The sequence below is a fragment of the Crinia signifera genome, chromosome 1, assembly GCF_055691185.1.
Source record: "Crinia signifera chromosome 1, ASM5569118v1, whole genome shotgun sequence".
Lineage (NCBI taxonomy): Eukaryota > Metazoa > Chordata > Amphibia > Anura > Myobatrachidae > Crinia > Crinia signifera.
Genome location: NC_139217.1, coordinates 80,261,451 through 80,285,880, shown reverse-complemented (window position 1 = coordinate 80,285,880; position 24,430 = coordinate 80,261,451). Strand labels below are relative to the sequence as shown.

Sequence of the window (24,430 nt, the reverse complement as noted above, 5' to 3'; positions counted from 1 at the left end):
ACTCACAAGAGCAAACTCCTTCTTTATTGGACAAAACCATGTGCACTGCAGGTGGGGCAGATGTAACATGTGCAGAGAGAGAGTTAGAAACTGAAATCTAAATTGCAGTGTAAAAATAAAGCAGCCAGTATTTACCCTGCACAGAAACAAAATAACTCACCCAAATCTAACTCTCTCTGCACAAGTTATATCTGCCCCACCTGCAGTGCACATGGTTTTGTCCATTAAAGAAGGAGTTTGCTTTTGCGAGTGAACCAGAATCAGGCCCTGTGTCCCAGTGAGCAGTTTGCAAGTTCTCCTGAAATAAACTCCACTCCTGAGTGACCATATTAAACACCTTAGTGTTTGTCTCCCTCACAGCTACTCATAAGCCTCTTCCCAGGATCATAGTAACTCAGTCCGTGCTAGACGCATCAATCTCCAAATCCTAAATTAAACCTGTTGCAGCACTAGGAAAATTCTCGTCCATCGCTCAGATGTAGGAAATTTGCCTATTCTAGGAAATGCACTGGGAATGTACATTTGATGTTTGGGGAGATATTACTTCATGACTTTTGGCTGCGGTTGAATTTTTTTTTTTGTAGGACAAATATATTGAACTGCATGATGTCTGATCAATGTCAGAGCTTTCTCTAACACAGGATTACAGGAGACTGAGGTGAGTTATCTGCTTAGCAATTACTTTTACTGAAAATACAATGAGTGGTGGTCACAAAACTATGACGGGTTCTGAAACAAGTAAAGAATGGATTCTCAACACACAAAATGTATACCTGTTATTAGTGGTTGTGGCCAAAGTACTGTTCTGGTTAGTAGTGCATGTTTGTGAATACTAAAATATTTGGTAGTTATATTATAATTAACAATTATATTTACGTGTCAAACAATGTAATTATATGGGTCATTTTATCAAATTGACAAGCTGTGTGTTTGTGTGTGATAGATGGATTCAATAGATACAGTAGCTAGATAGATAGGGAGCGATAGATAGATACATTGTTTTCACAATGTATTAACGAGGAAACAGAAATTCTGGGGCAGATTTATTAAGCTTTGGTGAAGTGATAAAGTGGCTTGTACTTTATCACCAGCCAATCGGCTACTAACTGTCAAGTTATCGGCTGGGTTTGAATAATGACAATTTTGAGCTGACTAGCCAGTGATAAAGTACCAGCCACATTGCCGGGCACAAAATTCAGTAAATGCAAACAGCATCTCCCACAGTTGTGCTGATCACTACAATTCACTGCATATATTACAGTAAATTAGGAGTGGTTGCAGTTTGAGTATTATAATTAGGGGCCTCTGTCATCATTTCTGAAAAGAATGGAGGCCACAGATATTTACTGCTTCCCAATGTGAAATAGATGTGACAACAGTCTATACAGTAACATACAGCACATGTCTGTGATAAATGTATAAGTTGAGCACCCACGAGGCCTAGAAATTGCCCTTGGGGCCCACAGGGAACCACCAACATTTTTTCACTGAATATTATAGACTAAATACAAGCAAAATGAGCAGATAATAAAAATACTACATAACATTATTACATTATTATATACAGTTATTTTGATACCATTTAGTTTTAACACCATTCATACTGTAGGTATTTAGAATATTTTTTTTCTGTGCAGATCTACAGTACATTCATAATTACCACTGAGAAAACTCTAGGCCCCCAACCGCATAGATTCAGCACAAAATATGTCACTGACCTAAATATATGGTAGCACCATTGAATAAAAATAGGGACTAAACATTGCAATGTGGTATTGTGTGATCATCAGCCATACAAATGTAAGTACATAAGGGTAGAATGGGTAATGGAGATGCAGGGGCATTACTAGCCCTGGTGACACTCGATGCTGACTGAAATTTCCATGTATGTAGGTGCATGCCGCAAAAAGGGGTGTGGCTTCATGGATGTGGTATGGATTTGTGGGATGAGCTGTGGCCTCATAGCCCAGCCTCCATTTTTGTCACTCATGGGTCCCGGAGATGCTGGGATGCCCACAGAGGTGGTCACTGCTGGCTCCTACACTGTGACAGGAGCCAAGCTCTATATATAATGTTACAGTGCAGCACTTGGCTCCTGTCACTGAAGAGGAGCTGACATTTTGGTCATGCATGCTTTGGACCTCTAGGTGTGTTGGACCCAGGGGCATAGGAAGAAGTGTGTGTGTATGTATGTGTGTGTGGAGCTGGCTTTCACTCTAGCAGGGTGTCTGCAACAGCAACCTGTGGCTAGTAGTGCAGATTCCCAGCTTCTTTGGATGCTCCGGATATTCTGTTGCCGGCTCATCGCGTGGGTTGGGTGCGAAGGCAGCACAGAGAGATGGGGAGCACTGCTCTGGTGCTGGACTCAACCAGTTTGTACCCCATGTAGTTATATTGAGATACATATTTTACAGGATCCTTTGTGGGGAGAGACTACATGGATAAGGCCTAATCCTGAGCACTCTAGGGCTGTGGCACTGGTGTCTGTGTGGTAGATACTTTCAGTGCACAAGGTGAGATATTCTTCATGCATTCTACTAGTGAAGTAGTAAAATAAAACAATTAGACAGTGCCAATGGCCTGTGGGGCTGGTCTGGCTCTCTGGTTGCTCACCAGGATCCACATACACATAAATAGGTGTGTCCGAACCTCCATTGTCATTGTGCACATGCCTGCGGCACGTGACCACCAGGCAGAGGCGTAGGGCGGGCGGAGCCACCGGAGCTCATGCTCTGGTCATCGATTGGTTGAATGACGCCGCCGGCCCGCCCCCCCTCCGCAAATGATCCCTGCACAAGTAAGATAACATCATACTAAATAGTACTAACGGGCAGCATGCGCCGGCTGCTGCCCTGCCCAGCGCCTGCCTCCTGCCCAGCTGCCCTGCTCGCCCAGTCCCTGCAAGTGTCATGGACGGTGAGGCTGGGCGGCTGACTCACTCCTCTCTAAATTGCTGCTGCTGCTCGGTCCGGCTTCCGGGCAGCGCAGCGCAGCAGCACTCCAGACTCCTCCCAGAGTCACCTGCCTCTGCTACGCAGAGTGACTCACTCCCTCCTCCCTGGCTACAGCAGCGTCATCAGCCTTCCCAAGCGCTGGCTGTAGCCTGGAGGAGGAGAAGGTTTTCTGCTGCCGCCCGTGCCGCCCTGTTATCTCATTATTCAAGGTGGATTTTTTTTTTACAGCTAATTAACCCCTTACCGACGCAGCCTGTTTTTGCCTTCCTGACAGAGCCCTTTTTTTCAAATCTGACATGTATCACTTAAGTGGGGATAACTTTTTTTTGCTTTTACTTATCCCAGTGATTTTGAGATTGTTTTCTCGTGACACATTGTACTTCAAGTTAGTGGTAAATTTTGGTCGATACAGTCTGTGTTTTTTTGTGAAAAATACCAAAATGTCATAAAAAAATTGAAAATTTTGCAATTTGCAAAATGTTAAATTTTCTGCTTGTGAGACAAATAATCATACCACTCAAAATAGTTAATAACTAACATAGACCATATGTATACTTTATGTTTCCATCATTATTTCAACCTCCTTTTAATTTTTTTGGACACTAGGAGGCTTAAAATATGAATAGCAAATTCTAAAATTTTCAAGAAAATTTCAAACACTGATTTTTTTAGGGACCAGTTCAGTTCTGATGTGACTTTGAGGGACTTGTATGATGAGACACCCCCATAAATGATGCCATTTCAAAAGCTGCACCCCTCACAGTATTCAAAACAGCATTTTGGAAGTTTGTTAACCCTTTAGGTGTTTCACAGGAATTAAAACAAAGTGTAGGTGAAATTTCAATATTTCATTTTTTTAGCAGATTTTCAATTTTAATACATTTTTCTAAGGAACACAGTAGATTTTACTAGAGAAATGTGACTAAAAATTGATTCCCCCAATTCTTTTGTTTTCATAAATATCCTATATGTGGCCCTAGTGTGCACGTTGACCAAACCACAGGCTTCATAATAGAAGGAGCACCTACTTGATTTTGGAGCCTCCTTTTTATGAGATTATGTTTTAGGCACCATGTAGGTTTCTAGGCACCATAAGATGCTAAAAGTTAGGAACCCCCCCAACAAGTGACCCCATTTTGCAAACTACACCCCTCAGGGAATTCATCTAGGGGTATAGTGTACATTTCAAACCCCCAGGGGTTTCACCAATTTTGGTACAACTGGGCTGTGAAAATGAAAAATTACATTTTTTTACACAAAAATGCAGTTCTGGCTCAAAATTTTTCATTTTCACAAGGAATGAAGGAGACAAAGCACCCCAAAATCTGTGCCGCAATTTCTCCCGAGTACGGCAATGCCTCATATGTGACCAAAAAATACCATTTGGGTGCATGGCAGGACTCAGAAGGGAAGGAGTGATATTTGGATTTTGCAGCACACATTCTGGTGGAATGAATGGTGGGTGCTATGTCGCATTAGCAAGACCCCCGAAGCACCAATACAGTGGAACCCCCCCACAAGTGACCCCATTTTGCAAACTACACCCCTCAGGGAATTCATCTAGGGGTATAGTGTACATTTCAAACCCCCAGGGGTTTCACCAATTTTGGTACAACTGGGCTGTGAAAATTAAAAATTACATTTTTTTACACAAAAATGCAGTTCTGGCTCAAAATTTTTCATTTTCACAAGGAATGAAGGAGACAAAGCACCCCAAAATCTGTGCCCCAATTTCTCCCGAGTACGGCAATGCCTCATATGTGACCAAAAAATACCATTTGGGTGCATGGCAGGACTCAGAAGGAAAGGAGTGATATTTGGATTTTGCAGCACAGATTCTGGTGGAATGAATAGTGGGTGCTATGTCGCATTAGCAAGACCCCCAAAGCACCAATACAGTGGAACCCCCCCACAAGTGACCCCATTTTGCAAACTACACCCCTCAGGGAATTCATCTAGGGGTATAGTGTACATTTCAAACCCCAAGGGGTTTCACCAATTGTGGTACAACTGGGCTGTGAAAATGAAAAATTACATTTTTTACACAAAAATGCAGTTCTGGCTCAAAATTTTTCATTTTCACAAGGAATGAAGGAGACAAAGCACCCCAAAATCTGTGTCCCAATTTCTCCCGAGTACGGCAATGCCTCATATGTGACCAAAAAATACCATTTGGGTGCATGGCAGGACTCAGAAGGGAAGGAGTGATATTTGGATTTTGCAGCACACATTCTGGTGGAAAGAATGGTGGGTGCTATGTCGCATTAGCAAGACCCCCGAAGCACCAATACAGTGGAACCCCCCCACAAGTGACCCCATTTTGCAAACTACACCCCTCAGGGAATTCATCTAGGGGTATAGTGTACATTTCAAACCCCCAGGGGTTTCACCAATTTTGGTACAACTGGGCTGTGAAAATGAAAAATTACATTTTTTTACACAAAAATGCAGTTCTGGCTCAAAATTTTTCATTTTCACAAGGAATGAAGGAGACAAAGCACCCCAAAATCTGTGCCCCAATTTCTCCCGAGTACGGCAATGCCTCATATGTGACCAAAAAATGGCAGGACTCAGAAGGGAAGGAGTGATATTTGGATTTTGCAGCACAGATTCTGGTGGAATGAATGGTGGGTGCTATGTCGCATTAGCAAGACCCCCGAAGCACCAATACAGTGGAACCCCCCCACAAGTGATCCCATTTTGCAAACTACACCCCTCAGGGAATTCATCTAGGGGTATAGTGTACATTTCAAACCCCCAGGGGTTTCACCAATTGTGGTACAACTGGGCTGTGAAAATGAAAAATTACATTTTTTACACAAAAATGCAGTTCTGGCTCAAAATTTTTCATTTTCACAAGGAATGAAGGAGACAAAGCACCCCAAAATCTGTGCCCCAATTTCTCCCGAGTACGGCAATGCCTCATATGTGACCAAAAAATACCATTTGGGTGCATGGCAGGACTCAGAAGGGAAGGAGTGATATTTGGATTTTGCAGCACACATTCTGGTGGAATGAATGGTGGGTGCTATGTCGCATTAGCATGACCCCCGAAGCACGGTGAAATGATGAACCTAATAATCCATAGATGTGTGGTATATTTTAAAGCACTCCTTCATACATAGGCCGGGTTTGTCGGGGCAAGTTTCACAGTGGAAAATAGTTTGCTTTCGTATTCCCTTTTTATAGCAAACTTTGCACCTTTTTTGTGTCCTGCCCTTTTTTCCAGTGGAGGGGATTTCGTTAGGAAAATGCTGCCCTGATACAATACGGGGGCCAGTACTAGAAGTACTGGGGCCCTCTGCCTGCTGGTTCCCAAATATTAGGCCCTTTATGACTTCCTCTTGAAAGTGCATAAATGCCCCCGTCTGGCTGGTAGAACGGAATAGTACGTAAGCGTTATACAGTGCCATCTGGATGATATACACGGCCAGCTTCTTATACCATATTTTTGTTTTCCGCAGGGCACTGTACGGCTTCAGTACCTGATCTGAAAGATCCACTCCGCCCATGTACTTATTGTAATCTAGGATACAAATAGGTTTTGAGGTGTGGGTACTGGTACCTCGTACAGGGACGGAGGTGGTACTGTCTCCGTGAATTGTTGTCAGTATAAGGACATCCCTCTTGTCCTTATATTTGACCAACAACATATTTTCGGTGCATATTCCCCTGCTTTCACCCTTTCTCAGTAATTGGGCAACGTGCGTTTTTGGGAGGCCTCTTTGGTTCTTGCGCACAGTACCGCAAGCTGCTGTACCTCTTGAACCAAGGGCCTTAAAAAGGGGGATACTGGTGTAAAAGTTATCCACATAGAGGTGATAACCCTTATCCAGGAAGGGGTGCACTAAATCCCAGACAATCTTTCCACTAACACCTACGAGGGAGGGGGGGCATTCTGGCGGTTCAATTCTTGTGTCCTTCCTTTCATATACCCTAAACCTGTGGGTGTACCCTGAGGTACTTTCGCACAGCTTATACATTTTTATGCCATACCTTGCCCTCTTATTGGGAAGGTACTGGCGGAATTTAACCCTTCCTTTAAAATGTATAAGTGACTCGTCTACACAAATGAATTTTTGGGGTATGTACATCTCAGCAAATTTGGCGCTGAAATGATCAATGACCGGCCTGACTTTGAATAGCCGGTCAAAGGTGGGATCATCTCTGGGTGGGCACTGTGCATTATCGTTGTAATGCAAAAATTTAAGGATCGTCTCAAAACGAGTCCGGGTCATGGCCATACGATGAAGTGGGGTGCTGTACAGAACATCTGTACTCCAATATTGCCTAATTTCTGGCTTTTTAACTAGGCCCATATGTAACACCAGACCCCAAAACGTCATCATCTCTACTGCATCTACAGGGGTCCACCTAGCAAATGATGACGTGGGGTTTTGGGCAATAAACTGCTGGGCATACAAATTACTTTGGTCCACCATTAAATTTATAAAATCATCAGAGAAAAAGACTTTGAAAAAGTCAATTTCTTTGAGGCCTGTAGTATCAAATTGGATTCCTGGGTTGGCCAAAAACTCAGGAACCTGGGGCTCAAAATTGTCTGGTGGTGGGGTCCATACGAGATCAATCATTGGGGGGGGGGGTCTCAGCTGCTCTACGGGGGCGTCTTTGAGGGGGTCCCTCATCACTAGAGGAGGAAGAGGAGCTTAAGGCGAATGCAAATTCATCGCTTGCATTACTGGCTGTGTCAGTGTCAGAGGCAATAAGGGCATATGCCTCCTCCGCTGAAAACAGTCTTTGCGATGATTGGGACATTTTTATTATTTTTGTGTAGGCGTGTATAGTGTAGGGGGGGGGGTACAAACTTTATTTCAACACGGGGGGTATGTAGTGTGTATGTAGTGCTTTAACACGTGTAAGTTAAAAGAAAAAAAAAAAGCTCCTGCGCCAAAAATTGAGCACAGATGTTGGTCAGTAACGTCCGTCACTGATCAGCGCTCAGCGGGCACAGGACACCTACAAAAGCACCGTGGGTGTAAAAAAAATAAAAAAAGACTCCACAGCACCCTCCTAAAAAAAAAAAATTTAAAAAAACTTCTGATGAGTCAAAGACAACAGGAATTTGATCCCAAAAAAAAATTTTTTTATCAAAAATGCTGATCAGTGATGTACGTCACTGATCAGCGCTCAGCGGGCACAGGACACCCACAAAAGCACCGTGGGTGTAAAAAAAATTAAAAAAAAAGACTCCACAGCACCCTCCAAAAAATAAAAATAAAAAAAAACTTCTGATGAGTCAAAGACAACAGGAATTTGATCCAAAAAAAAAAAATAGATAAAAAATGCTGATCGGTGATGTACGTCACTGATCAGCGCTCTGCGGCCACAGGACACCCACAAAATCACTGTGGGTGTAAAAAAAATAAAAAAAAAAACCCCACAGCACCCTAAAAAAAAACAACTGCTGATCAGTGATGCAACACTGATTAGCAGTGAGGGGCAGCAGGCACACAGCTGTGGGTGCAACCTGACAGGGTATATATAAAAAAAAAACCTGCACCCCCCAAAAAAATGCTGATCAGTTAGTTTACACTGATCAGCACAAAAGGGGGGCAGCAGATACAAAATTATATCACACAATTATAAATCTCTGACACAATGACGCTGCTGCAGCAGCAGCAGCAGCACCAACAGCACAAGCACCAGGAAGTCACAGCAGGAGCTGGCAGCACGGATGCCACCAACGGTGATCAGGTCAGTATAGGCACAGATGGGCACGGAGACCGCTCTGCACCCTGTTCCTGACCGGAATGGCGGCTGAAGGGCTGTCTCCGTTATTTCATTTGAGGTGAAATGGCTGTGATTGGTCCGTCGGTCCGACGGACTAATCACAGCCTTTGGGGGCAGGTGGGGTGAGGTGGGGTGACCACCAGTGACACCCTTACACCCGGTGGTGATTGGTGCTGTACTTAACAGCACCAATCACCACCGATCCCTGTGTCACCGGCGAACGTTATTCGCCGGTACACAGAAATTGCTGTAATTGGCTGTTCACGTTGAACAGCCAATCACAGCGATCGCCGATGGGTGGGGGCATCGCTGCCCCCCCTGGGCAATGAGGGAAGATGTCTGCTGTCAGGGACAGCGGACATCGTCCCTCTGTCACCGCGTCTATAGACGCGGTGACAGTTTAATGGCATGACGTACATTTATGCCATGTGTCAGGAAGTACATCCCGACCATGACGTAAATGTACGTCAAATGTCGGGAAGGGGTTAATGATGTTAGTAAACATAGTAATAAACTTGGGGTTTGGGGGATTCGTGGGGCCCGGGGGGAGGGGAGGGGGGGAGAGAGTGAATCTCTGTGACCTCTCTCTCTCTCTCTCCACTGGTATCTTTCCTTCTCTGTTCAAGCATGCACTTATTACTCCCATTCTAAAAAAAAACAATTCTGATCCAAACTGTCTCTCTAACTACCATCCTATCTGTCAGCACCCATGCCTCTCCAAGCTACTTAAGAGATTTGCCTACACTCACCTCACACACTTTCTTAACTCCTAAAACTTATTGGACCCACTCAGGGACGTGAAGTCAGGGGAGGCAGGGGAGGCAGAGCCCCCCCTGTCATTAATGTTTAATATAATAATACAATACAAATAAAATACTTATGACACATATTATGTGTCATAAGTATATGCTTTGTATTATTACAATCATTTTTACTGTTTAAAAAAAAAATTATTAGCTTAGGAGGCACCAAGAGCGGTGCCTCCCGCTGTACATATTAAAGTAACAAACACAGGGGTGGGCAGTGGGCAGGGCTGAGAACCGAGCTCAGTTAAAAGCTCGTTTAAAAAAGATGCATAGGCGGCACCTATAGCAGTGCCTCGGTGACAGGGACGTGCATTCTGCCTATATGAAAGCACACCCCTGTCACTGAGGCAGAAGTGATTGGACAGTGGCGCTGTCTCAGTGACAGGGGCAGCTTTCATAAAGGCAGAAAGCGCGTCCCTGAACCCTGGCTCTTATAGGTGAGGTGCCGCTTATAGAAGTGTTTTTAAAGGTGGACGAGCTGTGCAACCGCTGCACAGCTCGTCTGCTGCCTTGTATTGCCGGGTGTGGGGGACGGAACTGGGCTGAGCCGAGCTGCCAGCGCCCGCTGTTATCTGGCACCGGCACCCGCTTTGCTCCCCATTACCGTCCGTCCAGGGACTCACTGCCCGGCGCTTGGTCCTTTGCCTGGGTGCCTGTCCCAGGACGGGACGCTGCCGTGCAGTCTGCTGCCTTGTATTGCCGGTTGTGGGGGGCGGAGCTGGGCTGAGCCGAGCTGCCAGCGCCCACTGTTATCTGGCACGGCACCCGCTCTGCTCCCCATTACCGTCCGTCCGGGGATTCACTGCCCGGCGCTCGGTCCTGTGCCTGGGTGCCTGTCCCAGGACGGGACGCTGCCGTCACAGCTGCCGTGAAGTCTGCTGCCTGCCTAGGTATCCATAAGCGGTTCCTGGGCTGCCGCTAAATGGTAATTTGTGTTTGGGTATGGAGGGTGGGTGCTGTGTTTTTTTTTCTAAAGTGGCATACTGTAGGTTTATTTGTGTTTGGAGGGTGGGGGCTGTGTTTTTTTTTTAAGTGGCATACTGTAGGTTTATTTGTGTTTGGAGGGTGGGGGCTGTGTTTTTTTTTTTTAAGTGGCATACTGTAGGTTTATTTGTGTTTGGAGGGTGGGGGCTGTGTTTTTTTTTTTAAGTGGCATACTGTAGGTTTATTTGTGTTTGTGTTATGAGACAGACATGTGTGTTTGTGTTGTGACAGAGGTGTGTATCTGTATGTATTTGTGTAAAGTGACAGGTGTGTGTTTGTGTAAAGTGACAGAGGTGTGCACTGTTTTTGTGTGTTTTTTAAATTAAGTATATTGGCCCAATGTACTGGCCTCTGAGTTTATTGGCTGTGCGGGGTGCTGGCTGAACTCAGAGGTTCTATTAAAGAGGCAGACATTTACAAGGCAAAACCATGCATTGATTGACCTTTTAAATAAAACTTTAGAGTTCGGCCATCACCCCGCACAGTCACTGAACTCAGACGCTAGTACTTCATTTAAAAATATACTTATTTTACACAAACACACAGAAACCATACACACCGCTGTCACTTTACACAAACACACACCTGTCACAACACAAACACACACAAGTCTGTCCCTTAAGAGGCTAGCGCTAGTTAGTACATTTGGCTGCATGTTTTTTTTTTTAAGTGAAAAGGTATGTGGGCATATCCCATGGAGGCTTGGTGGAGCCAGCGACGACGGGTCTGTGCCGAGCGCTGGGTCCAGGAGCTGCTCTGCCAGGTCTCTGCTGCTTATGCAGGGGGCAGCTACCTCACCTGCCTGTCAGTGCAGAAACAGCCCGAACCCAATGCTCCCCACAGAGCCTGGTGGCACTGGCTCCACCAAGCCAGTGCCTCACCAACCACAAACCTCACCGCAAGTCACTGGACCCACTTCAGTCAGGCTTTCACTCTCAACACTCCACGCAGACAACACTCATTAAAGTAGTCAATGATCTGGCCAATGCTAATTGTAAAGGCCAATTCTAACTTCTTAATCTTCTAGATCCCTCAGCTGCCTTTGACACTGTTGACCACTCTCTTCTCATACTCACACTACAATCCCTAGGTCTTCAGAACACAGCCCTTTCTTGGTTCTCTTCCTACAGTACCTATCTAATGGCTCTTTCAGTGTTCGCTTCTCTGATTCTACTTCCTCCTCACTACCTCTGTTAGTTGGAGTACCACAAAGCTCAGTCTTAGGTCCTCTGCTTTTTTCAATCTATACCTCCTCACTTGTCAAACTAATCAACTCTTTTGGAGATCAGTATCATCTGCACACTGATGATATTCAAATCTATCTATCCTCCCCTGAATTGTCACCAGCAGTATTTCCCCGTGTCTCTGAAGGCCTTTCTGCCATTTAATCTTGGAAGTCATCTCGCCATCTCAAACTCAACATATCCAATTACACATTTCTAGTTACGCCACTTCAGTAGGCTCTGGTATTGTGCCAGAGTCTACTGCGCATGCACAGGTCTCTGGAAGCATGGTACCCGGATTAAGTCTTCGCGGAGCCCGGGGTCACTTTAGACAGGGGGGCTCCCTCCCACTTGTCATTACTGGCCGCAAACTGCATGGGAGAATATTACACTGTCAAAACACAGAGTAAAGGCAGTATAAACTTGGTCAATGGGTAACTGCAGGGGGGGGGGGTTAATATAAACATAAATATATATATATAAAATACCACATGAAAAGCCTGTGTTTGTTTATCTGAACCTTACTCTGTAGGAGCCCTGACAGGCAGAGCACTGCCTCTAATTAAAAACCCTCTCATGACGAGGCCACTGCTGCTGTCCTCCATGGGCCTGAGAAGCATATGATGAGCTACACCAAGCAGAGCTCAGCATAAGCCTCTCAGCCTCTGAACTCTTGTGCAAAGTCTCATGGGACTTAGTCAACTCCCAGTAATGCACTGCACACTTGTGCAGTCAGTGTGCCTCGGCTCCCGATGCTCAGCATCATTAATCATTGTCACATTGGCAGATAGGCGAAGCTGCAGCACTACCTTACTCCTATGCACAAAACATTTAGTTAAAAAAAACAAATGCCAACCACAGGGGGCCCCTAGATAGAGGGGGGCCCAGGGGTACTGACCCCCTGTGTCACCCCCTTAATCCTGCCCTGGCACCTGGCATGTAGTTTCATTCCCCCCTTGCTCGCTGAGTTCCCCCGCAGGGCTGCGAATGGATGTTTAGCATAAACATCCATTTGCATCCTTGGGTGCAGGGGCAAAATCATTCGATGGTCGGTGACCATCGGATGATTTCTACAGAGCTCGCAGATGTAAGACACCTCTCTGGTGTCTTAAATCTGCAAGGGCCCAGTACATATCCTACATCGCTCTGCAGATCACTCAGCACAGGGGGATTTTCTAAGCGTGAGATTGCTAAAAAAAAACATGCACCTTGCCCATATCGACCTAATGCAAGTGTTGACCTAATGACCCTGTCGACCTTCAGACATGTCGACCTTCAGTGGTTGACCCATTGCATGTTTACCTTCCTCTTGTCGACCTAGTGAACGTATACCATGAAATACAATAAACCTCTCGGGGTAATAAATAATCAATAACACAATGTAATGTGGATAGAATCAATTAAAATACAGACAATGTCCACAATAATATATATTTATTTATTTACAGTGTCTTATATAGCGCAGCAGATTCCGTTGCGCTTTACAATAGTAGACAGTGATAAAACAAACTGGGTAACGACAGACAGACTTGGAGGTAGGAGGGCCCTGCTGCAAGCTTACAATCTATAGGGATATAGGAGGGAAACACATGGACAGACACCAGTAATAGCATAGCAGTCCCACCAAGTTACAAGTCCAGAAGGGAAGCTATATAATACATAGGTGCCTCAGAGGGTTATGCGTGTAGAACTTAAATATGATAGGCTTGCCTGAAGAGGTGAGTTTTCAGGGAACACTTGAAAGTTTGGAGGCTAGTGGAGAGTCTTATTGTGCCTGGAAGGGCATTCCATAGGATAGGAGCAGCCCGATGAAAGTCCTGTAATAGTGAATGGGAGCTAGTGATCTGTGCATAAGAGAGACGCAGATCTTGTGCAGAGCGGAGTGGTCAAGATGGGAGATATTATGTGATAAGTAGAGAGATATATGCTGGTGCATTATGGTTAATAGCTTTATATGCGAGTAGAAGTGTTTTATATTGAATACGGTAAGATACAGGCAACCAATGAAGGTACTGGCAGAGCGGATCAGCAGACGATGAGCGTCTTGCTAGGAAGATCAGCCTAGCAGCAGCATTTAAAATGGATTGTAGAGGTGAGAGTCTGTTCTTGGGAAGACCAGTTAGGAGACTATTGCAATAATCAATGTGGGATATAATGAGTGCATGGATTAGAGTTTTTGTAGTGTCTTGTGTGAGATAGCGTCATATTTTGGATATGTTTTTTAGATGCATGTTACATGATTTAGAGACAGATTGAATGTGGGGAAGAAAGGACAGTTCAGAGTCGAAGATGACCCCTAAGCAATAAGCTTGTGGGGAAGGGTGGATTGTCGAGTTGTCAACAGCGATGGAGATGTCAGAATGGTAACTGTTCTTAGTTGGTGGGAATATAAGTAATTCCGTTTTGGAAATATTAAGTTTGAGTTGGCGAGAAGACAGCTAAGGTGAGATGGCAGAGAGACATTCAGAGACTCGGCCCAAAACCACTGGTGACAACTCTGGGGTTGATAGATAGATTTGAGTATCATCCGCATATAAGTGATACTGAAATCCGAAAGAGCTGATTAGTTTGCCAAGAGAGGAAGTATAGATTGAGAAAAGCAGACGACCTAAGACTGAGCCTTGCGGAACTCTGACTGACAGAGGTAGTGAAGAGGAAGTAGAGTCAGAAAAGCGAACACTGAAAGAGCGTTCAGATAGGTAAGATGTGAACCAGGAAAGGGCTGTATCATTAAGACCTAGGGAGTGTAGTGTTTGTAAGAGAAGAGTGTGATCCACAGTGTCAAACGCAAAAGAGAGATCTAGAAGAATAAGTAGTGAGTAATGGCCTTTTGACTTAGCAGCTACCAGATCATTAAGCACTTTAGTCAGTGCTGTCTCAGTGGAGTGTTGAGAGCGAAAGCCTGACTGAAGTGGGTCTAACAGTGTGTGATAGTTAAGAAAGTCTCTCCAGTAGCTTGGAGAGGCATGGGAGCTGAGAGATAGGACAATAGTTAGAGAGAGAGTTAGGGTCAGAATTGTGTTTTTTTTTTCAGAATGGGAGTAATCACTGCATGTTAGTTAAGGTTGGAATAAGCACAGGAGATAGATTTTAAATGACTTGTGCAGGTATAGGATCAAGAGGCGAGGTAGTAGAGTAGGAGGATAAGAAGAGTGTGGATACTTTCTTTTCATTTGTGGGCTCAAACAAAGAGAAAGTGCCAGAGGGTTCAGGTGGGGAAGAAAGAGGGTTAGAGGTTGTGGAGCATACCATTTAATCTCGGATGTTATCAATTGTGTCCTTAAAGTAGGAGGCAAGTTCTTGTGCACTGATGGTAGCCGGTGGGGGAGAAGGGGGAGGGTACAGAAGAGACTTAAATGTGTTAAAAAGTTGCTTAGGGTTGGAGGCATGAGAAGAGATGAGAGATTGGTAGTATGTTTGTTTGGCAGTGTCCAAATCATTGCAGTAGGAGTGGTAGCTAGTCTTATATGTGAGGAAATCAGTCATTCTACAAGATTTACACCATTGGCGTTCTACTTTACGTGACTGATTTCATATTGACTTTTGTTTTGGAGTGCCACGGTTGGTATCTAAGCCTACGTGGGGTATAATGGGTAGCTGGAGCCACTTCATCAAGGGCTGTTTCAAGAGTCTGGTAGAGGTGGGAAACAGCAGAGTCAGGAGAGGTAAATGTAGAAATTATTGAGAGCTGTTGTTGCAGGGAGGTGGTAAGTTGTGGAAAATTAATAGCATTAGTATTTCTGCAGGTTAGGGTAGGCTTGCATGATTTCAGTGTCAGTGAGCTTGGGGAAATGGAGGAGAGCGAGAGGGTAATGAGATTGTGATCAGAGAGAGGGAAGGGAGTTGTACTCTACAGGCATGTCCATGCACTGTAGCTTACTAAGAGCCCTTTGGGGTATGGGGGTGTCAACAGACCCCTTTTTACTCCAGGAATTGACTTTGTACATTAATTGTTCCAATAAATAAACACATTTTTACTTTACATTATCCACTTCTCACTCCTTCTTGCAGCATTACACTGTCATTTGGGTGAGCGCTTGACATACAATTTAAACTACCCTCATTTTGAGCCTTGACCACTCAGTTGAGCAGCCCCCATTGTTAGGTGACTAGAGTGCTTTAACCACCACCGTTCATACAGGAACAGAAGTTAACATGAACCAGGGTAGTCAGTATATACACACAGGAGGTCACTGAGCTGTGTGACTTGAGGACTGACAGCCTTTGAGTCCCAGGTCTCTCTATTTATACCTAGTTGATGGTTGACTGGAGACAGGTGATTCAGAGAGACTCAGACTGACACATGATTGAATAGCTCATTGTCAGATGATCAGACCCTGTGATGTCAGTACTCCAGGTAGTCTTTGAAGTGGAGAGAGACCTAGTAGGCCGTAAAACACTGAAGTCTAACTCCTAATATGCACAGGGAATGCTGGCTTTCAGATCCAGATACCAAAGAGCTGATTACAGAGGATAATCAAGTGCTGCACCAAGGTTTTACTAATTACTCACAGAGGAATTCAGTGAGAGTTCAAATGGAAAAATGCTGAACTACTGCTAGCAGGGAGCTAAGGTGTTAGAGCTGTCAGAACACTGGGCTAGAGTTTCTCAGGCGTCTTATTAGGGAGAGCTGACCATAGTTTCACACACACACGCAGTGATTGCAGCCTAGGTGCAGGCTGAATGAATCCAGGCAGAACACACTGAAAGACCATGCAGAAACTGGGGAACTGAAGCCCAGGTTAGTGCCTGAGTCTGAATCTACACAAAGATCAGGGACGCATAGCAATCCTACCCTAATCCTCACCCTAAGTAACCCTAACCTTACCTAAACCATAACCTACTGTATAATACCTGGCCTAACCCCAAACCCAATCTGCTAAACCTAATGCCATATCCCTAATACCCAAACTCCTGAATTAACCATAAGTTCTTCCCTCTCAGTACTAAATGTAGGGTACCCTCTCCCCGTTACTCCATACCTACTGCACATGATCTGAAAGAGTGCTATGGATTACAATGATGCTGTGAGGTGGCATCCATAGTGGGGGCTGTGCTGTGGACACAAGAGCTGGTTATGTGGTGGATTAGGGTGCTTGCCCAGTAATGTATGTGACTGAGCCAAGCTTATTGGCACATAACGTGTCATTACCACAGAAAGTGGTGGCTCATCTCTTCCGGGCTGCCTGGCATATGGGGAGCCAGGGTCATTTCACAACAAAGACACGAATACCCAATTAAATAACCCTGCAATTGACAGATGTTGGTACAAGCATAGAGATAGCGAGATAGCCCCCCGTCTGTCTCTATTATAAATATGACTAGCTTATAAACTTCCGGGCTTATCTGGTACTTGAAGTCCCTATGAGTGCTAGTGCAAGTACCAACTTGGGAAATCGTGGCCGCTAGCAACATTGGTATGTGCCAGTATTTAATCAGAGACACAGGATTAAACTGGCAGCAAATATCTGTGATTCTTCTATCTGGTAATCCCACACATTAAAGGAGTGACATGTTTATTCTCTAACAACAAATACTATTTACTGCTCCAAATATAACTATTGGGAGTACATGAGGATAATTGCTCCAGGTGAGCCCTGCATATAAGCAGATAAATTACCATTCTGAGTCTATTGACCACTGCCTTGACCTTGTTTTCACCACGCTGTGCTCAGTCTCTGATTTTACTAACACTCCAGGAATTGACTTTGTACTGTACATTAATTGTTCCAATAAATAAACACATTTTTACTTTACATTATCCACTTCTCACTCCTTCTTGCAGCATTACACTGTCATTTGGGTGAGCGCTTGACATACCTGTTAAACTAACTTCTGTTCCTGTTATCCAGCCGCTCCAAGCTGTACCAGTTACTTTGCCAATAACCCTTGCTGCTAGTACCAGTGACTTTGCCATTAACCCTTGCTGCTAGTTCCAGTTACTCTGCAGTTAACCCCGTGCTACCAATACCGGTATCCACTCCAGCACCGGGGATTCCGGCCACAACTCGTCTTCTTGTCTCCTTCAAGTCCGGTCCAGTCTCCTGGTGAATCGTTCCGGTCTCAACTCGTCTTCTTGTCTTCTTCAAGTCCGGTACATTTTCCTGGTGAATCATTCTGGCCTCCAGTCATCCAGTCCTATTCATATCCAGCATCCAGCCTGGTTCAGTCATATTCTGTATCCAGCCTCTTTCAGTTGTATCCAGTCCGATCCAGTAATATTCAATATCTAGTCTTGTCCATAGAACACTAATAACCTATACAGTTCGGTCATACAACTACACATTCACCATTCTGCTTTCAAAACCAACTCCCTGGTGATCCAGTCGTCAGGATACGGCTCTCTGCTGAAGCCCGGGTTCGATTCCCGGTCAGGGATTGTCTCTTCGTCCTGTCTCCACCTACTCGCACAGACCTCACACATACACTGGGTTCACAAAACTCATAGCCATGACACAGCTATATCTTTCAGTAGAACTGCATACAAAGTCAAAGGTGCAGGTGCACAAATCAAACTCCCAATTTAAAATATTGCAATAAAATTTTGCATTTTTAGCGAGGTTCTTCGCTTATTTATGGCCATAAGTAACAGCTTGCCCACCGCATCCAGGTGACCTCATTAGTCGGGCAAGTCCCTAACATTTTGGGGGGTACAAATCTAGGGCACAGGGCACCCCAAAACGGTGCAGCCAAATGACCCCAGGGCAACACAAGCCTGAAAGAAATATATAGTGAAACAAAGTGAGGATAGGTTAGTGAGAGAGGCTGCTAAAGATAGCAGGGGTAAGTGAGAGGTAAAAAAATGAGAGATAAAGTAGTGAGAGGTGAAGTAGTGAGAGGTGAAGGTGAGAAATGAATTACATTGAAATAAAACACACAATAGGGATGAAAGTGAAAATGAAGTTAATAATTAAGTTTTAATTTGTGTTGCTCCTGAGGCCAAACTGCCACACCAGTCCAGGGGGGGCCACAACCCAGAAATGCACCCCCCCCATCTGATAATCCATTATACATTTGTGCAGGTCTCACCTTGCTCTGCATGCAGTCTAAGAAATGTCAGGAACCTAATTAAAACCAATATATAGGACAGGTGGGCGTGGGTGCTACTACCAGGCGCAGAAGGGGTCTCTGGCCTTCTAATGTGTATGGAAATACACAACATTAGATATACAGGGGTGGGGTCCTGGGGTGCACACCAATTGAGAGGTGCGACCCTGCGGAGACCTTTCAGTAGAACTGCATACAAAGTCAAAGGTGCAGGTGCACAAATCAAACTCCCAATTTAAAATATTGCAATAAAATTTTGCATTTTTAGCGAGGTTCTTCGCTTATTTATGGCCATAAGTAATGGCTTGCCCACCGCATCCAGGTGACCACATTAGTCGGGCCTGCACCTTTGACTTTGTATGCAGTTCTACTGAAAGGTCCCCGCAGGGTCGCACCTCTCGATTGGTGTGCACCCCAGGACCCCACCCCTGTACAGCTATATCTTTTTCAGCTGCTGTGTCAGATGGAATTGCAGCAGTGGCGTAGCTAGAAATTTTTCTCCACCCTGCCCAAAAAAATTCCGGTGCCCCCCACCCCAAAAAGGGGAGAGGCGATAGACTATAGGCACCGCTGGCTGAACTGACAGGCGACCCAGGCAGCAGTGAGCGCTGAGCTGGTCCGCTCCGTGCATATCTAATTAGCGGGGACCCAACGCAGTGCATATTTCATGAGCGGGTCCCCGTCCCATGCGTATGTGATGAGCGGGACCAGCTCATTACCTTTGCACGGGCGGGGACCTGCTCATTCAATATGCACTGCACTGGGTCCCCGTACATTAGATATGTACTACTACTAAGACAAGCTATGTAACTGGCACTACTGGGGACATGATATATAACTGGCACTACTGGGGACTTGATAAATAACTGGCACTACTGGGGACAAGATCTGTAACTGGCACTACTGGGTGTCACGACCCTAGTCGGCGATTCCCCAGATACGACAATCTGAGTATCCCGGCCACGTGACACTCTCACTGAGTATCCCAAGCGTGTGCGTATTTCACCACGATTCCGCTTGCCACCAATCAAAGTAAGCTTTTTGGACTTAGTCCGCGACAGCTTTGATTCTGCCGACACACCAAATTATGAGTTACAGGGTAGCGCTCTGGCAATTCGTCAGAGGCTTGGGCTGGAAAACAGCAGATACCAGAACTAATTATGACTTTTTAATTAAGTGAAAACACTACAAGGCTTACAGTATATTACAGAAACATAAGTTACAAGATATATGATTAATAGGTAAGTCAAACGTAAAAACAATTTCAAAATAAAACAAAATGGGAATAAAGAAACAAACCACTTCAAGGACACACAGCATGAAGCGGGGTTTGGAGTGGAAATCTCTCCGGATATTGGATCATTTCAGAGACAGGTATCGGACCCGTATCATCCCAAGGAAAATGAACAAAATGTCTTGTGAGACACACACTTTTAAGATTGGCAAAAACACACACAATCACAGCCCCCACCTCAGGAATCTTCCTTGTCCAGGGGTTTCCTGAGGATATCCCCAGGGGCTGGCTAATTGACTTCTCTTTTGAGGCTTAGCAATTTAGCCATTCAATCACCCCCTGCTAATTCTTATCTCAAATAAGGTGTCATTCTAGAGGTCTAAGGGAATTGCTTTTCTGACATCTCTTCTGGTCTGGGAAGACATTTACCAGAGACCCTGGACTTCAGTACAAGTTTTATAGATGCAGGGGGGGAAGGAGATAACCTCCTGTTGAGGTTTCAAACAGATGAGCAAGGGTTGTTGGAATAACCTTTTTACCCACATAAAAATACAGGATGAGTAGATTGCACACCATATCAGAAACAGTATTGTAAACAGAGCATGGACTTCAAAGGAAGGAGATCCCATCTGCCTTCCTGCTTCACCCCCCAGTCCTCCCAACCATCCAGGGCAAAGGCAGGTCACTTTCTCCATTACATTTACAATTAGGGCAGAATGGCGTGGTACAATTACGCTCCTTCTGGCGTAAAAATGGCGGTCGCTCATGACAAGATGGCATCCAATCATGACACTGGGGATATGATACTGTATGTAACTAGGACTACTGGGGACCTGTCCTTTGCTCCAGGCACTGATAACACAATAACACCTTTAAATGGCTGCCTAGCTGAGCTCCAGGAGTGGATGAGTGCCAGTTGGCTGAGACTAAACCCATTCTCTACTCCCTTCACTGGCTACCTGTAAAATGGTGAATCATTTTCAAGACTTGCTTACTCACTTTCAAGGCCCTATATAGGTACCTGCAGCACAGTGGCGTAGCTATAATGAGGCAGCCCCCGCAGTGGCTTGGAGGAGACAGCGCTGCGGGGGAGCCAAGATCAGAAGCGGCATTGCTGCTTAAAAAGATGATATTAGTTAGGGACGCGGAGGAAGCCCTCGCATCCCTGACTCCTCCCCCTTCCCTACACGCCGCCGGCGCTGCTCGCTTCTTCCTCCCTGGCCGCTGATTTTGAGGGAGGGATCAGCAAAACGCAGCAGCCCTATTATTGCCGCGGGCAGCAGTCTGTCGGGTCACTGCACGGCGGGAACAACCCGCAGCGTCTGAAGCCAGCCGGCACAGTAGCCTGACACCTCCACCGCCGTTCCCCAAGGCCCCAGGTGCCGCACTGCTCCTCTGGGGCAAGGGAATTATATGTTAAAACATTTTTTAGGAAACAAGGTGGGGGTGGGAGGGGGTCTCTGTAACAAAGGTCTCTGTAAAGAAGAAAAAGAAAACAGTAGTGGGGAAGGGGGGGTGGGGGCGGGGGGGACATCCCGAAAAGCCCATTGCCTCATAATAGCCATGTTGCACTAACACCCTACTGGAAATGTAGCCTGCTGCAGAGGTCTGTCCCTCTGTCACTGTCCTCGCATCCCTATGTCTCTGTCTCCGCATCCCTGCCATCTCTGTCCCCACTGCCTTTGTCCCAGCATCCCTTCTGCCTCTGTCCCCACATCCCCTCTGCCTCTCTCCCCACCATTTTAGTCCTCACATCCCCTCCACCTCTCTCCCATGTCCCCTCCGTCTCTGTATCCACATCCCTGCCATCTATGTCCCCACCACCTCTGTTCCCACATCCCCTCTGCCTATGTCCGTACCATCTCAGTCCCCGCATCCCCTCCGCCTCTGTCCCTGCATCCCCTCTGTCTCTGTCCCTGCCTCTGTCCTTTCTGCCTCTGTCCCGACATCCACTCTGCCCCCACATCCCTTCCATCTCTCTGTGTCCCAACATCCTCTCTGAGTCCCCGCTTTACCTGAATTTTTGCTCAATCAGTGTGCCATAATGTGAATTTTGTCTCAATCAATATGGCATAATTTTAATTTCATCTCAATACGTGTGGCATACTGTAATGTGAATTTTGTCTCAATCCATGTGGCTTAATGTGAATTTGGACTTATTCAGTGTGAGTTTTGGGTCAAACAGTGTGGCATAATGTGATTTTTGGCTCAAAGCATATGAATTTTTTCTTTTTATTTTGGCATAATGTGAATTTTTACTCATTCAGTGTGACATTTGGCTCAATATGTGTGGCTTAATGTGAATTTTGGCTCAATCCCTGTGGCATAACATGAACTTTCTGTGTTTTTCTATCTGAATTTTGACTCATTACATGTGAATATTGGTTCAATCCATGTGACATACTGTAATGTGAATTTTGGCTCACTCTGTTTGAATTTTAGCTTATTCCCTGTGGTATAATGTTAATTTTACTCATTCAGTGCGAATTTTTGGCTCATTCTGTGTGGCATAATGTGAATTTTGTCTCATTCCATGTGGCATAATGTGTAAGGGGCAAGTATAATGGGATCTACTATTGTGTTGCATAATATGTATAAGGGGTATATGATGTGGGGCATGGAGACATAGTATAGTGTGAGGAGAATTACAGTGTGTACAGTGTGTAAGGGGCATCATGGTGTGAGACATATAGTGTAATGAGCATTACATTGTGTGGCATGTAGTGTAATGGGCATTACGATGTATGGTGTATAGTGTAAGGGGCATTACAGTGTGTGGCATATAGTGTAAGTAGCATTACGGTCAGACATAGTGTGGGGGGCATTATGGTGTTTGGCATAATGTGTACTGGGCATTGCGGTGTGTTGTGTAAGTGGAATTACGGTGTGTGGCGTAATGTGCAGTGGCGTAACTAAGTTTTGGGCGCCCCCACGCCATTAGGGGGGCGCCCCCCCCCCCCCGCCGCCCCGCACCCCCAATCCCCCGCCGCCCATGCAAACACCCCCCCCCCCCAATCCCCTGCATCCTTACCTATCGCGCTGGTCCCGGCGGCTCCGTTCTTCTTCTGCTGAGGACCACCACAAAATGGCCGCCCCCATACAGCAGACAGTTTCAGAGAACTGTGTGCTATATGGGGGCGGCCATTTTGTGGTGGTCCTCAGCAGAAGATCGGAGTCACCGGGACCAGCGAGATAGGTAAGTCTGTGGGGGATTGGGGGGGTGTAACTATAGCACCGCAGCCCCCGGCGCCCCCACATGCACAGCGCCCCCCCGCGGTTGCGGGGGCTGTGGTGCTATAGTTACGCCACTGGTAATGTGTAAGGGGCATTATGGGGGGGGGGGGGCGCCCAAAACTATTTTGGCTTGGGGGAGCAAAATTTATAGTTACGCCACTGCTGCAGCAGCTTCTGATTCCTTACTGTCCTACTCGATTACTACGATCCGTTGAAGAGGAACTACTAACAGTACCCAGAATCTCCCTGAATTCATCTGAGGGTCAAGCTTTCAACTTTGTTGCTCCAACTTTATGGAACTTTCTTCAAGAAGCCCTCACTGTAGAATCCTTTAAAAATAGACTAAAGACATACTTATTTACTCAAGCATTTCACTGACATCTACTGTTAAGCTTGTTTTGTATTTTGAGCTGTAAAGACAATGGTAAAGCACTTTAAGTCCTATTGGGAGAAAAGTGCTATATAAATATAATTATTATTATTATTATTATTATTATTATTATTATTATTATTATTATTATTATTATGTGTAAATAGCACTACTGGGGACATGATGTGTAACTGGCACTACTGGGAACATGATATATAACTGGCACTACTGGAGACAAGATATGTAACTGGCACTTCTGGAGACAGGATATGTACCTGGCACTACTGGGGACATGATATGTAACTGGCACTTCTGGAGACAGGATATGTAAATGCCACTACTGGAGACAGGATATGTAACTGGCACTTCTGGAGACAGGATATGTAGCTGGCACTACTGGGGACATGATATGTAACTGGCACTACTGGGGACATGATATGTAACTGGCACTTCTGGAGACAGGATATGTAACTGGCACTACTGGAGACAGGATATGTACCTGGCACTACTGGGGACATGATATGTAACTGGCACTACTGGGGACATGATATGTAACTGGCACTACTGGGGACATGATATGTAACTGGCACTAAATATGTGCAATAAAATGATTGATTGGCATTCAAATTCAGTGCCTGAGATTTGTTTCATGTTTTAAAACCTTGTTTCATGCACAAATAAAATATATTTGTGTGTATTTCATGTGTTTGGTGTGTTTATACAACATAAATGCAAGATACCGCATTCAATTATTCCATATTCCAAAATACAGAATAATCCTTTATCCAAAATGATTCTGGTCCCGAGCATTTTGGATAAGGGATACT

At 45.2% G+C, this 24,430-nt stretch overlaps 1 protein-coding gene across 2 annotated transcripts in view; it reads left to right on the top strand.

Moving 5' to 3' along the window:
- The first annotated feature begins 378 nt into the window (after window positions 1-378).
- Window positions 379-24,430, top strand: part of CNGA1 (cyclic nucleotide gated channel subunit alpha 1) — a 71,670-nt gene continuing 47,618 nt past the window's right edge. For both annotated transcript variants that reach the window (XM_083167953.1, XM_083167951.1), the window contains exon 1: window positions 379-658. The gene's annotated coding sequence lies outside the window, so the exon portion shown is untranslated. The remainder of the gene's footprint in view (window positions 659-24,430) is intronic.